This window comes from Canis lupus, chromosome 20, assembly GCF_003254725.2.
Source record: "Canis lupus dingo isolate Sandy chromosome 20, ASM325472v2, whole genome shotgun sequence".
Classification (NCBI taxonomy): Eukaryota; Metazoa; Chordata; class Mammalia; order Carnivora; family Canidae; genus Canis; species Canis lupus.
Genome location: NC_064262.1, coordinates 52,655,962 through 52,671,365, shown reverse-complemented (window position 1 = coordinate 52,671,365; position 15,404 = coordinate 52,655,962).

The following is a 15,404-nucleotide window of genomic DNA, read 5'->3' as shown; positions in this document are numbered from 1 at the left end:
AAGCACACACCCCGCACACGCACGGAACAATCCGTGTTTTCTCGACTGTAAAAAATTCTGTGAGATGGGGCATCTGAGTGGCTCAGACTTGAGTGTCGGCCTTTGGCGCAGGGTCCTGAGATCGAGTCCAGCATCAGGCCCCCTGCAGGGAGCCTGCTTCTCCCTCGGCCTATGTCTGCCTCTCTCTGTGTCTCTAATGAATAAATAAATAAAATCTTTAAAAAAGTTCTATGATACGAGAAAGCACTACAGCAAGTCAGTTCCCTGAGACAGCCCCCCTCCCAGATGGTGATCCCTGAGCCCACACCTCATAGAAATTCCTGGGTCCCCTTAATATACGTTGCGTGTTCGAGGCGTGGGTCTCATGGTCCCGAGCGTGTGACTGGAGAGGGGGTGGGTGTGCCTGAGGGAGGGGAGCTGGGGCGTCGGCCCTCCTGTCTGGATGTGCCCATGCAGGAGGTGGGTGTGGGCGCACAAAGGGGCCTGTGTGTCTGTGTTTGAACACACACATTGACGTGTGCGAAGCACGTGCCTCAGCTCCTGTCCCAATCCCCCCGAAAGACCTGAACGCGTCCTTTCCCCGACACTGGGCCTTGGTTTCTCCATCTGTGGCACTGTTGGGGGGTCTGGGGCTCCTGGCCTGGGGAGGCACCCTGGCAAGGAAGGGCATGCTGTCATGGGCTGCCACTCCTGTGAGCGTGGCGTGTCCTGCCAGTTCACACGCGTGTTTGCTTTTCTGGGAAGGTTCTCATGACCTCTGTGGACCCCAAGGACAAACACGAGCTGGCCCACACTCCTGGGGGATGCTCTGTAAACACACAAGCAGAGGCTTCCGGCCCCCCGGAGGGGACCCGCAGGCCCCCACCTGTCCTGGGCTGGAGGGCCTGGGGGCGTCCACTGGTGTCTGCAGGAGCTGGGCACAGTGCCCTTGGCCCAGGTGCCAGGGGCCTCCTCAGGCCCAGCCCCCACACTGGGCCAACTGGAACTCCTGGCTGGGCCAGACCGCCCCACCCACACACAGCCGGCTGGAACCGAGGTCCCACCTGCCCCGGAGGGCCTGTTCCCGGGGCCCAGGCAGCTCCAGACACACTGGCTCCCCTGTATGCAGGAGGTGGCCCCCTCCCTGCAGCCCCCCTCCGGCCCTCCCCTAGTCCTGGGCTGCCGCCTCCTCCCTCACCTGGGGCTTCCTTTGGTTCTCACACTTCCTAGCTCATCAGACAGGCTCTGGTTTATTAAGCCGGGGGTGGGGATGACTTGGAGAGTTCATAGGTCGAGATTCAGGACTAGGTTTTGGGGAGGTGTAGGAAGACCCCCACAGTCATCTGCAAAATTCTGCACGTGTATGCCCTTTGGGGGTCATACCAACAGGTAACCACTTTTGAGAGTCTTTTAATGGCCAGCACAGTCTCATTTCATCCTCACCATGTCCCGAGTATCATGAGCGTATCACCCATTTTACAGACAGAAATGCTGAGGCTCAGAGCCCCAAAGTGACACGGCAAGGAGAATGGAAGGAGGCTTTGAGCCAAGGCCCCTGGATCCACCCACTGACCCACTATGCTGCCCTTCCATGCTGAGGCTACCTACTGTCTCTAACCATTCATGACCCTCGAATGGGGTTGGATGAGGCCAGTAGTCGGTCTGAGATCAGAGGATGGTTGGGATTCCCTCTCTGTACCTCTAACCCACACTGAGCTATAGTATGGGGATTCAAGTGTGGCCACTGGTTTTCTTTTCTTTTTTTTTTTTTTTTTCTTTTCATTTTAAGCATGTATTTATTTGAGAGAGAGAGAGAAGGAGAGGGAGAAGCAGATTCCCCGCTGAGCAGGGAGCCCAGTGCGGGGCTCGATCCCCGGACCCCGGGATCATGACCTGGGCCAAAGGCAGACGCTTAACCGACTGAGCCACCCAGGTACCCCTGGCCACTGTTTTTGTTCTCCCCACCCACACAGTGTCTCACGGTGGCCTCTCTGAAGTTTGGCCTCGGTAGAAGGAAATTATTATCAGATCCCCACCACATCCAGGGATCTCAGGACACTTTTCTGAAAAACAAAATTAAAAAAAAACAACAAACAGGGCACTTGGATAGCTCAGTGGTTCAGCTTCTGCCTTTGGCTCAGGTCATGATCCCGGGGCCCTGGGATCGAGTCCCCCATCAAGCTCCCTGCAGGGAGCCAGCTTCTCTCTCTACCTATGTCTCTGCCTCTCTGTGTGTCTTTCATGAATAAATAAATAAAATCTTAAAAAAAAATATTGTGCATGCCAAGGCCTATCCCCATCCTCATGACACTTGCCTTTATTTTTTTAAGATTTTTTTTAATTAATCCCCACACCCAACATGGGACTTGAACTCTCAAGCTCAAGCTCAAGAGTCGCACGCTCCACCAACTGAGCCCGCCAGGCGCCCTGATGCCTACGTTTAGAAGGAGATGTTAACACGTCAAGCAGATTATTTCAGCAGGGAACAAAATATTGGGAAGATAAGAAAACAAAGCAAGAGCGCCACTAGAGACAGCTGGGGTGGGGGCTGCTTCAGCTGGGAGGAGGAGGCTTCTCTGAGGCTGGGAGATAGGCAGAGATAGGAAGGATGAAAAGGAAGAGTTGAAGGAAAAGCATTACAGGCAGAGAGACCTGCAAGGGTCCCAGGGCAGGTGCAAGCCCCACGTGCTCAGGGGTTGGTCACTGCAGCCGAGAGTGCAGAGGAAGCTGCTAGATGGTCTTGAGGTGCTTCTCAGATTCTCTCCAGTGAAGAACCACTTTTCCCAAAAAAATCCATAAAATGCAATAAAAATTAATTTCTAAGGAGTGCCTGGGTGGCTCAGTCAGTTAAGTGTCTGCCTTCAGCTCAGATCATGATCTCGGGGTCCTGGGATCGAGCCCCATGTTGTTCAGTGGGGAGTCAGTTTCTCCCTCTGTCCTCTGCACCTGCCCCCCCCCACCTTATACTCTCTCTCTCTCTCTCTCTCTCTGTCTCAAATAAATAAATATAATCTTTAAAAAATTAATTTCTAGGAGGGATGCCTGGGTGGTTCAGTGGGTGAGCATCTGCCTTGGGCTCAGGTTGTGATCCCTGGGTCCTGGGATTGAGTCCCCATTGGGCTCCCCTCAAGAAGCCTGCTTCTCCCTCTGCCTATGTCTCTGCCTTTCTCTCTGAGTCTCTCATGAATAAATAAATAAAATATTTTAAAAAATAATTTCTAGGAAAATAAAATTGAAAAGGACATGCATGATGCTAGGAAGCAAGGAACATCTGACAATGATGGGGCGTGTCAAAGGCCATAGGAGCCTGGCTGAAAGAGCCCACCCAGTGGCCAAAACTGGAGCGAGTTGAGGAACAATATTAAAGTCGTATGAGGGGATCCCTGGGTGGCACAGCGGTTTGGCGCCTGCCTTTGGCCCAGGGCGTGATCCTGGAGACCCGGGATCGAATCCCACATCGGGCTCCCGGTGCATGGAGCCTGCTTCTCCCTCTGCCTGTGTCTCTGCCTCTCTCTCTCTCTCTCTGTATCTGTCATAAATAAATAAAATATTTAAAAAAAATAAAGTCGTATGAGATTATGGAGCACCTGGGTGGCTCAGTGGTTGAGCATCTGACTTTGTCTCGGGTTGTCTCCTGGGGTCCTGGGATCGAGTCTCACATCGGGCTCCCTATGGGGAGCCTGCTTCTCCATCTCCTATGTCTCTGCCTCTCTCTGTGTGTCTCTCATGAATAAATAAATAAAATATTTTTTTAAAAAGTCATACAGAGGCAGCCCAGGTGGCTCAGTGGTTTAGTGCCACCTTCAGCCCAGGGCGTGATCCTGGAAACCTGAGATCAAGTCCTGCTTCGGGCTCCCTGCATGGAGCCTGCTTCTCCCTCTGCCTGTGTCTCTCTCTCTCTCTCTGTCTCTCTCTGTCTCTCATGAATAAATAAATAAAATCTTAAAAAAAAAAAGTCATACAGAATTATAACCCCAAGAACAAAGATCCATGAGTTCATCCTGATATAAACAAATGATCAAATACATTCATGGTTGAAGGACAAGAGAGCTTGATGTGCAGAAGGATTCCAAGCCATTTATGTAGACACTACATTCTCTGGGACATGGAGCATACAGTGTGACTTCCTTCCAGGAAGTACAGTGTGGAAAGAGGGTGACAAAGAGTAGCTTCATGGTGGAGTAAGCTGACAAACCCACAGTGTCACCTGGCTCGTGATCAAGACCACCATCAACAGTCATAATTAGGTGGAGAGTCCATACTGTCATGATACATTGTGAGGAGAATGGCACTTTGCCTCTGTGATCTTCCTTCCCCAAACTCATAACCCTAGCCTAACCGCGAGGAAGAGGTGGGCAAAATTCCAACAGAGAGGTGGGTGCCCTCCGGTAGGCCTGACCAATACTCCTCAAAACCGTCCCAGTCATCCAGGACAAGGAAAGCTCAAGAAACCAACTCAGCCAAGAAGCGCCTACAGCGACGTGACAACTAAATGACATGTGGAGGGGCACCTGGGTGGCTCAGTGGTTGAGTCTCTGCCTCTGGTTCAGGTCGTGATCCCAGGGTCCTGGGTCCCTCTGCCTGTGTCTCTGCCTCTTTCTGTGTGTCCCTCATGAATAAATATAAATAAATAAATAAATAAATAAATAAATAAATAAATAAATAAATAAAAAGGGATCCTGAACCACAAAAAGGACATTAGGGTAAAGCATGTACTTTAGTTAATACTAATGTATCAAAATGGGTTCCTTGATTGTAACAAATGTCTTATACTAGCATAAGATGTTCCCAACAGGGGAAACTGTGTGTGTGTGTGTGTGTGTGTGTGTGTGTGTTGGCGGACGAAGTATATAGAAACAGCTATTTGCTCAATTTTTCTCTAAGCTTAAAATTGTTCTAAAAGTTGATTTTTAAAAAGGATTAAGGGGATCCCTGGATGGCTCAGTGGTTTAGTGCCTGCCTTCACCCAGGGCATGATCCTGGCGTCCTGGGATCAAGTCTCATATTGGGCTCCCTGCATGGAGCCTGCTTCTCTCTCTGCCTCCCTCTCTCTCTGTCTTTCATGAATAAATAAATAAAATATTTAAAAATAAATAAATAAAAAAGGATTAAAAAAGAATTTTAAATACAGGCTATACATGAGCCCAATGGTCATAAAATTACTATGTCCAGTGACCGTGAAGCTTCTCTACACTTACAGCTTTCTCTACCCACTCATCTGGATACGTGATTAGCAGCCTGGGCCAGCGCTGGTCTCTGAAGGGCTTTGAACAGTTCTAGATAAGGATTCTTCATCTTCAGCTCTATTGACATTTGACGACAGATGGTTCTTGGAGGGAGGAGCTGTCCTGTGCATGGTAGGGCGCTTCGCAGCATCCCTGACCTCGACGCACTAGATGCCAGTAGCAAACCGCCCCCCCCCAAGTGTGATAATTAACAATGTCTCCGGACATTGCCCAACATCCCCCAGCAGGCCAAACCGCTTTCCCCTCGAAAACCATGCACATAGGCCGGCTGCAAAGTCCGATCTGGAAATGTGGGCCAGAAAGCCCAGTGCATGTTTGTGAGTCTCAGGGCTGTGTTGAGGGGCCTGACGTTTCTAAAACAACTCTACTGGCGTAAGAGGATGCACGGAAGCTTCACCCAGGAGGCTGATCCCTGGATGTGGCTTTGGGGCTGGAGAGAACGGAAAGATTCAGAACGTGTTTGGGAAAGAGAATTGACAGCACCTGCTGATCACGGGGTCAGGAGGCAAAGAGAGGAAGGGAGGAGTTTTGGAAGATGCACAGATTACTGCTACCTTTCGCAACTGGGTAGATGGTGGTGTCATGTGCCGAGATGGGAACGTGAGATGAGGGGCCAGGTTGGGCGAGGGAGGGGAGGGTGATGAGTTTCGTCTTGGACAGGTTGAGTTTCAGGTCCCGTAGGGCCGTGAAGGAGAGAGAGAAGTCCATGATCTTGTACACATGGTGATGAGAAGCCCCATGTGTCCATTCAAATGTACAGCAGGCCCTGAGGGGCAAGGGCAGAAGCCAACCAGAGCTCCCCCTTCTCTCTCCACTTCTCCCTCCATCCGGTCACCTACAATCACGTTGCCGAGCTCCTGGCATCGGCCCCCTGGGAATCACTCATCATGACGTGTGCAAGATCGTGAACCTCCGCTCTCCTTCATGGCCCATCTCCTCTCTCACACAAAAATACGACGGGACGTGGGAGCCTCCACGATGTCCTTCAGTAGGTGAATGGATCCACAAACTGTGGTCTATCAGACACTAGAGTAACACAAAGCTCTTAAGAATGACCTTTAGAGGGGATCCCTGGGTGGCTCAGCGGTTTGGCGCCTGCCTTTGGCAGGGAGCACGATCCTGGAGTCCCGGGATCGGGACCCGCGTTGGGCTCCGGGCGCGGAGCCTGCTTCTCCCTCCTCCTGTGTGTGTCTCTGCCTCTCTCTCTCTGTGTCTATCATGAATAAATAAATCTTTAAAAAAAAAAAAAAAAAAGAATGACCTTTAGAGAATGTCTGGGTGGCTCAGTGGTTGAGTGTCTGCCTTCGGCTCAGGTCGTGATCCCGGGGTCCTGGGATCGAGTCCCACATCAGGTCTCCCCGCAAGGAGCCTGCTTCTCCCCCTGCCTGTGAATCTGCATCTCTCTCTCTGTGTCTCTCATGGATAAATACAATCTTTAAAAAATGTATTTTTAAAGAATGAACTTTCCAACCATGGAAAGACGCAGAAGAATCTTAAATGCTTATTACTAAGTAGAAGAAGCTTATCTGAGAGGGCTACAGACGGTAAGATCCTCATTCTAGGACCTCTTAGAAAAGGTGAAACCATGGAGACAGTAAAGGGATCAGCAATTGCCAGGGCTTAGTGGGGGCGGGAGGGATGAATCGGTGGAGCACAGTTTCAGGGCAGTGAAACTACTCAGTATGAGACTATAATTATGATTCCACGTCACTACACATTTGTCAAAACCCACAGGATGTAGGGCACCAAGAGTGAACCCGGATACAAACTATGGACTCTGAGTGATGATGATGTGTCAATATGGGTTCATCGATTGTAACACATGTCTCCCTCTGGGGGGATGTTGATAGTGGGGGAGGCTGTGATTTTGTGATGGCAGGGGGTATATGGGAACTCTATATTTTCTGCCCAACTTTGCCATGAACCTGAAAATATGTTTTAAAATAGTCTATAATAGGGACGCCTGGGGGGCTCAGTGGTTGAGCGCCTGCCTTCGGCCCAGGGCGTGATCCTGGAGTCCTAGGACCAGGTCTCGCATTGGGCTCTCTGCATGAAGCCTGCTTCTCCCTCTGCCTGTGTTTCTGCCTCTCTCTCTCTCTCTCTCATGAATAAATAAAATCTTTTTAAAAATTAAAAAATAAAATAGTCTATAATAAACACCCCCTCCCATGGGACACATGAATAAATACTAAACAAATATCCACAAATGCATGCTTGGACATTACAAATATACCAAATGATCCCCACACAATTGAACACAAATATCTGTGCACGTACACACACACGCAATTCATGCACATAGTGTGTGCTGACGCAGGTCAAGGGAAAGAGATGAACTCAAGGACACCTTCTGTCCTTTGCATGTCCTTGTTGGGAAGAAATTTTCTCTCGTTTCATCTCTGTTTCCCTCCCTCTGGTAGGACAAGGTCTTTGGGCAAACAGATGTGAGGCAGTGATTTTGCAGATATAAAACCTGAAGACCCATGTGATTGTAGGGGATTAAGGTTGGAAGGAGAAGTGGAGAGGGGAGGGGGATATAGCTGCCCTTTCTGACATTGGTGGAGCCTGCGGGGACTCAACACAGATAAAGATTCCGTATCATCCTCTAAGCTCATTGCTGTGCCCACTGGCCCTTGCCAACCCTGAGAGCACAGCTGAAGGACACACTTGGAAAAAGCAAAGCACATATAAATTTTAGGTCCTGTGAGGCTGCAGTTTGCCGAGACCTCATGGCTCAGGAGTCCCTCAAAAGTCATGGCCAAGGCCTGGGATGCCCGTGTAGAAGTCAGAAATTGGAGCCCCATAGAAAATGAGACACAGGCTGAGGATGCAGCCTGGACAGGAAAACCAAAGAGGTCAAGGGTTTCTAGAAGGTGGGAGTGCTCCCCAGTGTTTGGGGCTGGCCTGGAGGGTCTGTGAGATAAGGACTGAGCATTCACAGGAGACATCCCAGGAACATAGCGTTCAATAGTGACCTTGAGGAATGCAGTTTCAAGGGTGCCTGTGGGAGGTACAAGGGAGGGACTCAAAGAAGGGAGATGACAGGGAGTGGAAACTTTGTCTAAAATCTCTCCTCTGAAATCTCTCTGCATCTCCAACCACCTTCTGTGACTTTCTTCTGCTGTTCTCTGAAACTATTCTTCTTGACGACCCCATCCTCCCACCTCCTGGAGTCTTCCTTTTGTGACCCTTGTCCACATCCTATCTTTCCCTCAAACTCCTTCCCTGCTGTGGAATTGTAGGATGCTGGAGACTAAAGGAACTGTAAACATTGACTAGTCCAAACCTTCCCCAAAACGAACACAAGCCCCCTCTACAGCATCTGTCTCCCCTTGTCCAACCTTTGATTCTTTAAGTGAGAAGGGCACTCACTGCTGAGAGAAGCAGCCTCTTCCATCTCTGCCAGCCCCAGATCTATTCTTTTTGCAGAATCATAGATGCATGCAGTAGGTACTCAGTTCATGTGTGTGGAGTCTGTTTCACAGACTCCCTTCCCCTCATTTCTCAATTTTTCTATCAAATTATGTATCCTAGACATGAAGATAATTGCCAAGGTGTGGGATAGCTTGTAGATTACAGGTGTTCATTTCAAATACATGAATTCATAGAGCATCTGCTGTGTGATAGGAGCCGGGGATTCAAGCAGAATAGACAGACACAGTCTCTGTCCTCATGGAGCTTATATTCTAGTGGGAATATGGACACTGGACAGCAAAAGACAGAATTATTTAATGACAGTTGTGGCAAGTGCTCTGGGAGAAAGGGATGTAGGAGGGATTGTAGACAGGTAGACCGTGCAATAAGGTGGTCTGAATGAATGCTCGATACTCTTGTTATACTTGTATGAATAAAACTAGTCTCACAAAATCACCAAACAAGTAATATGAACAAATCTGTTCCTTAGGGGCAGAAATTTCCCACAAGGAGGTAGCGTGCATGGCAGATTGTTGAAGTAATGGCTCCCAATTTGTTCACCTCTGCCTGTCTCCACCCACTTGGGGGATCCCCTCCCACACTGAGTCAGAGCTTAGCCCTGTGACTTATCTTGGCCAATGGGACAGAAGTAGAGGCTTGAAAAGCATTTGCACAGCGGCATAAAAGAGAGGAGATCCCTATAGGTCCTTCAGACATTAAAAGGATAATGAGGGAATTCTATAAACAACTTTATGTCGGTAAATCTGAGAACTCATGTGGCACAGACAAATCCCTTGAAATGCAAAACTACAAAAGCTTACTTAAGAAAAAATGGACAACCTAAATAGTCCTCTATTTAAAAATGGAATTTGTGGGCAGCCCGGGTGGCTCAGCTTTTAGCACAGCCTTCAGCCCTGGATTGAGTCCCACATCCGGCTCCCTGCATGGAGTCTGCTTCTCCCTTTGTCTGTGCCTCTCTCTCTCTCTCTCTGTGTGTGTGTGTGTGTCTCTCATGAATGAATAAATAAAATTTTTTAAAAATATATAAATAAATAAATAAAAATGGAATTTGTGATGAAAAACCTTCCCACAAAGACAACTCCATTCCCAGATGGCTTCACTGGTGAATCTTACAAAAATATAAGAAAGAAATAATACTGATTCTACACAAATTCTTCCAGAAAATAGGAGGGTGCACCTCCCAAATCATTCTATAAGGGTTGTAGTATCCTGATACCATAACCAGATAAGGACATTACAAGAAAACAAGACCACAGATCAATATCTTTCATGAATATGGACACAAGCAATCCTTAACAAAATATTAATAGAGTCCAGCAATTTATAAAAAGGAAGATATATTGTGATCACATGGTGGTTTATCTGAGGAATTCAAGGTTGATTCAGCATTTGAAAATCAATCTCTTCATCATACCAAGATGTTAGAAAGGAAAAATCAGATAAGAATCATCATCTTACTAGATGTAGAAAACTCATTCAGCAAAAATTAACACAGATTCATGATATTGAAAAAAAAAACTCTTAGCAAAGTAGGAATAAAAGATTTGTTCTACATACTAAAAAGCATCTATGAAAACTTGCAGCTAAAACAATATACTTCATTGTGAATGGTGGGATGTTTTACCCAAGACTGAGAACAAGGCAAAAGGTGTCTGCTCTCACTGCCTCTATTCAACATTGTGTTGGAAGTCACGGCCAGTGTAATAAGGCAAGAAAAGATATAAAAAAGCACAGAGATTGGAAAGAGAAGTTAAACATGATAATGAGTGTGAATGAAAAGAAGGAGAACAGCAAAATACAATCATCTACTTAGGAAAATCATAAAGAATGGACAAGAAGGCTGCTAGACCTATTGTGAGTTTAGCAAAGTTGGACGATATGAGGTCAGTATATAAAAATGAACTCTGTCTCTACATACTAACAGTAGAGTATTGGCAAATGGAAATGTGAAAAATCAATACTATTTTCAATATCATCAAAAACATGAATTACAGAGGCACCTGGGTGGCTCAGCAGTTGAAAGTCTGCCTTCGGCTCAGGTCATGATCCCGGGGTCCTGGGATCGAGTCCCACATCGGGCTTCCTGCAGGGAGCCTGCTTCTCCCTCTGCCTATGTCTTTGCCTCTCTGTGTGTGCTCTCATGAATAAATAAATAAAATTTTAAAAAACAAGAATTACTTAGAGATAAATCTAACAAGATGTGTGTAAGACCTGAGTACATGGAAAACTAGAAAATGCTATTCAGAGAAATAAAAGAAAGCCAAAATAAACACAGAAATACACTATGTTCATAGATTAGAAGATCCAATATTGATAATATGTCATTTCTCCCTAAAATGATCCATAGATTTGATTCAATCCCTATTGAAATTCCAGGAGGTTTTTCTCATTAAGGTTGATGTGCTGATTCTAAAATTATAGGGGCAGCCTGGATGGCTCAGTGGTTTAACGCCGCCTTCGGCCCAGGGCCTGATCCTGAAGACTCAGGATCGAGTCCCACGTCGGGCTCCCTGCATGGAGCCTGCTTCTCCCTCTGCCTGTGTCTCCGCCATTCTCTCTCTCCTCTCTCTGTATTCTAATGAATAAATAAATAAATAATATTAAAAAAAATAAAATTATAGAAATGTGAAGGACCTAGAAGAGCCTAAGTAATTTGAAAATTTGTGGTGCCTGGGTGGGCACTCCCCAATAATAATAATAATAATAATAATAAAGAATGAAATTGTAGGACTTAAGCTAACTTGATCTCAAGAGATAAAGTTACAGTAAACAAAACAATATCATGTTGGTATAAGGATAAACATATATATTAGTGGAATAGAGAGCCCATAAATATAGACCCACACATACATGATCAGTTGGTCTTGATAAAGCTGTCAAGGGAATTTGATGAGAAAAGGAGAGTCTTTCTGACAAATGGGTTGGAAGAATTATGCATCTATATGCAAAAATAAATAAACCTTGATCCTTATCTCATATAGAAAAAGTAACTCAGAATAGATTACAGACCTAAACCTAGAATTAAAACTATAAAACTTATTTTTCTAAAAGATTTTATTTATTTATTAATGAGAGACACACAGAGAAAGAAACAGAGACACAGGCAGAGGGAGAAGCAGGCTCCATGCAGGGAGCCCGACGTGGGACTCGATCCCAGAACTCCAGGATCACGCCCTGGGCTGAAGGTGGTGCTAAACAGCTGAGCCATCCGGGCCAGCCCCAAAACTATAAAACTTCTAAATGAGGGGCACCTGAGTGGCTCAGTGGTTGAGCTCTGCCTTTGTCTCAGGTCATGATCCCGGGGTCCTGGGGTGGAGTCCAGTGTCGGGCTCCCTGTGAGGAGCCTATGTCCCTTCTGCCTATGTGTGTCTCTCATGAATAAATAAATAAAATCTTTCAACAAAAATAAAATAAAATAAAACTTCTAAATGAGAACATGCACCCTTGGTTTAGGCCAGTCTTTCTTAGGTGGGACACAAAAGAACCCCAGATCATTCAAAAAATGACAAATTGAACTTAATTAAAATGTAGAACTTCCAGGCTTTCAACAATACTGTTAGGAAAATGAAAATACAAGCCACAGACTGGGAGGAAACATTCTCAAATCACATATCTGATAAAAGACTTGTATCCAACAATATATTTAAAACTCTCACAACTGAATATAACAAACAACTTGCTTTTTCCCCCCATGGGTAAAAGATTAAACAAACACTTTACCAAAGAAGTTAGACAGATAGCAAATAAGTATGTTCAGTATCATTCATGATCAGAGAAATTCAAATTAAAACTATAATGAGAGGCACTCCCACAAGCAGAGCAAAAGCAAATAATTAAAATTAAAAATCAAAGATAAGATATGATGATACCAAAAGCTGGCAGGTATGTGGAGCAATTAGGATGCTCACGTGCTGCTGAAATGGTGTGGCTGCTTTTGACAAGAGTTTGGCAGCTTCTTATAAAGTTAATAAATACACGCATTGTATACGCTACAACTGTTTCACTTTCCCACATAAATGTAAGGGCAGGGACTGTGTTTTTGTATTTCTCATCACTGTTGCTACAGATTCCAACACGGTGCTCGTACATAGTTGGTGTAAACATCTGTTGGATGAACAAGGAAAAGCCTGTTTGACTCTTCGATTAAAAGACTGTGATGCATTTTCTGGTCCGCAGACCCTCTTTACCTAAGTCCTAGAAAGCACTTAAGGGATTCAGTTTGGGAAATGCTGATCTAAGTCTATTCTGAGTGACAATCCCCAATTGGTCACAGAGAGACAGGGCCTCTCTCAGAATCCATGACCCGTGAGGGGACCCTGGGCAGTGGAGATTTCCTTCCTGGAGTTCAAACAGATTGCCCAGCTCACCTACCGCACTTGTCAGTACACATTAGAAAGGGCCAGCCAGTTCAACCTTCTTATTATTTTTTTTTTAATTTTTTTAACTTTTATTTATTTAGGATAGGCACACAGTGAGAGAGAGAGAGGCAGAGACACAGGCAGAGGGAGAAGCAGGCTCCATGCACCGGGAGCCCGACGTGGGATTCGATCCCGGATATCCAGGACCGCGCCCTGGGCCAAAGGCAGGCGCCAAACCGCTGCGCCACCCAGGGATCCCTTATTTTTATTTTTCTGTTCAACCTTCTTTATGTATGGTTTGGACAACTGGTTGACCATTTGGGGGAATAATGAGTTCAAACTCTACCACACATAATAAAACAAAATACATTCCAGATTGATGGAAGAATTAAGAGTAAAAAGATAAAGCCATAAAATAAATTGACATAAAAATGTTTGCCACACAAATGACAATGGGCATAACATCTTTAATATATAGGGAACATCTAAAGCAGGGGTGGGCAAAGTATGGCTCACTGCTTGTTTTTATCTGGCCTGCGAGCTAAGAATGGTTTTGACATTTTAAAATGATTTTTAAAAAGATTTTATTTATTGATTCATGAGAGACACAGAGAGAGGCAGAGACATAGGCAGAGGGAGAAGCAGGCTCCCCACCGGGAGCCTAATGTGGGACACCATCCCAGGACCCCAGGACCATGACTTGAGCCAAAGGCAGCCCCACATTGCACTGGGCTCCTTGCTCAGCAGGGAGCCTGCTTCTCCCTCTCCTTCTACTGCTCCCCACTGCTTATGCTCTCTCTCTGTCAAATAAATAAATAAAATCTTAAAAAAAATAAATAATAATTTCATGTGTCCATCAATAAAGTTCTACTGGACCACAGCCATGCCCACCGATTTACATGATGTCTGATTGCTTTTGAGTGATGATGACAGGGCTGGATAGTCATGACACAGACTGAATGGTCTGTAAAGCCAATAATATTTAACTAACTCACCCTTTCTAGAAAAAGTTAAGGAGGCACCTGGCTGACTCGGTTGATAGAGCTGCGACTCCTGATCTCGGGGTTATAGGTTTGAGCACCACATTGGGTGTAAAGATCACTTAAAAATTAAATCTTAGGGAGGCCTGGCTGGCCCAGCGGTTAAGCATCTGCCTTCAGCTCAGGGTGTGATCCCACAATCCGGGGATGGAGTCCACATCAGGCTCCCTGCATGGAGCCTGCTTCTCCCTCTGCCTCTCTCTCTCTCTGTCTCTCTCTCTGTCTCTCATGAATAAATACATAAAATCCTTAAATAAATAAAATCTTAAAAAAGAAAAAAGTTAAGAACACATTGATGTTAGACAGGCCATGAACTCAGGAGTCTCAAACCATTCTACAGAGTTTCAGCTCTGGGTGCCTTACTTAAAAAGTCAGACCACTGACCAAGTCAGTTCATCATCCTGTGCTTCAATTTACTTATACAAAGAGCAAAATAGAATTGTTGCACACAATAAATTAAGACATTAAATGGGGGGAAAAAAAACGTTACATTGAAACACTTAGGATAAAACCTGACACATGGGGACACCTGGGTGGCTCAGCAGTTAAGCATCTGCCTTTGGCTCAGGGGATGATCCCAGAGTCCCAAGATCGAGTCCTGCATGGGGCTCCCTGCATGGAGCCTGCTTCTTCCCCTGCCTCTCTCTATGTCTCCCATGAATAAATAAATAAAATCTTAAAAAAAAAAAAAAAGAACCTGGCACATAGTATCACTCTACGGATGTGAGCCATTCTGTATCCAATTGCATTCACAGATATTTTATTTATTTTTATTTTTTTTTCACAGATATTTTAAAACTGCAATCCTGCCTTGTATTTTCAAGTGTTCTAGGAAGCAAGACTTTGCATCCATTCCCAGGGGTGTGTATCACTTTTTCTGGGGCAACTTATCAAAATGTATCAAGAACTATAACAAAACCAGTATTTTTGATCAAGTATTTCTACCTCTGAGATTATTTTTCTTTTTTTTAAAGATTGTATTTATTTATTCATGAGAGACACACACACACAGAGAGGCAGAGACCCAGGCAGAGGGAGAAGCAGGCTCCATACAGGGAGCCTGATGTGGGACTCGATCCCCCGTCTCCAGGATCAGGCCCTGGGCTGAAGGTGGCGCTAAACCACTGAGCCACACGGGCTGCTCCTGAGATTATTTTTCTAAAAACACAAGCAGAAGGGCACCTGGGTGGCTCATTCGGTTCAGCGCCAGCGTCCTGGGATTGAGCCCTGCTTTGGGGTCCCTGCTCAGTGGGGAACCTGCTTCTCCCCCCACCCCCACTCTCCCTCTCTCTCTCTCAACTAAATAAATAAATAAAATCTTAAAAAAAGAAAAAAGAACACAAGCC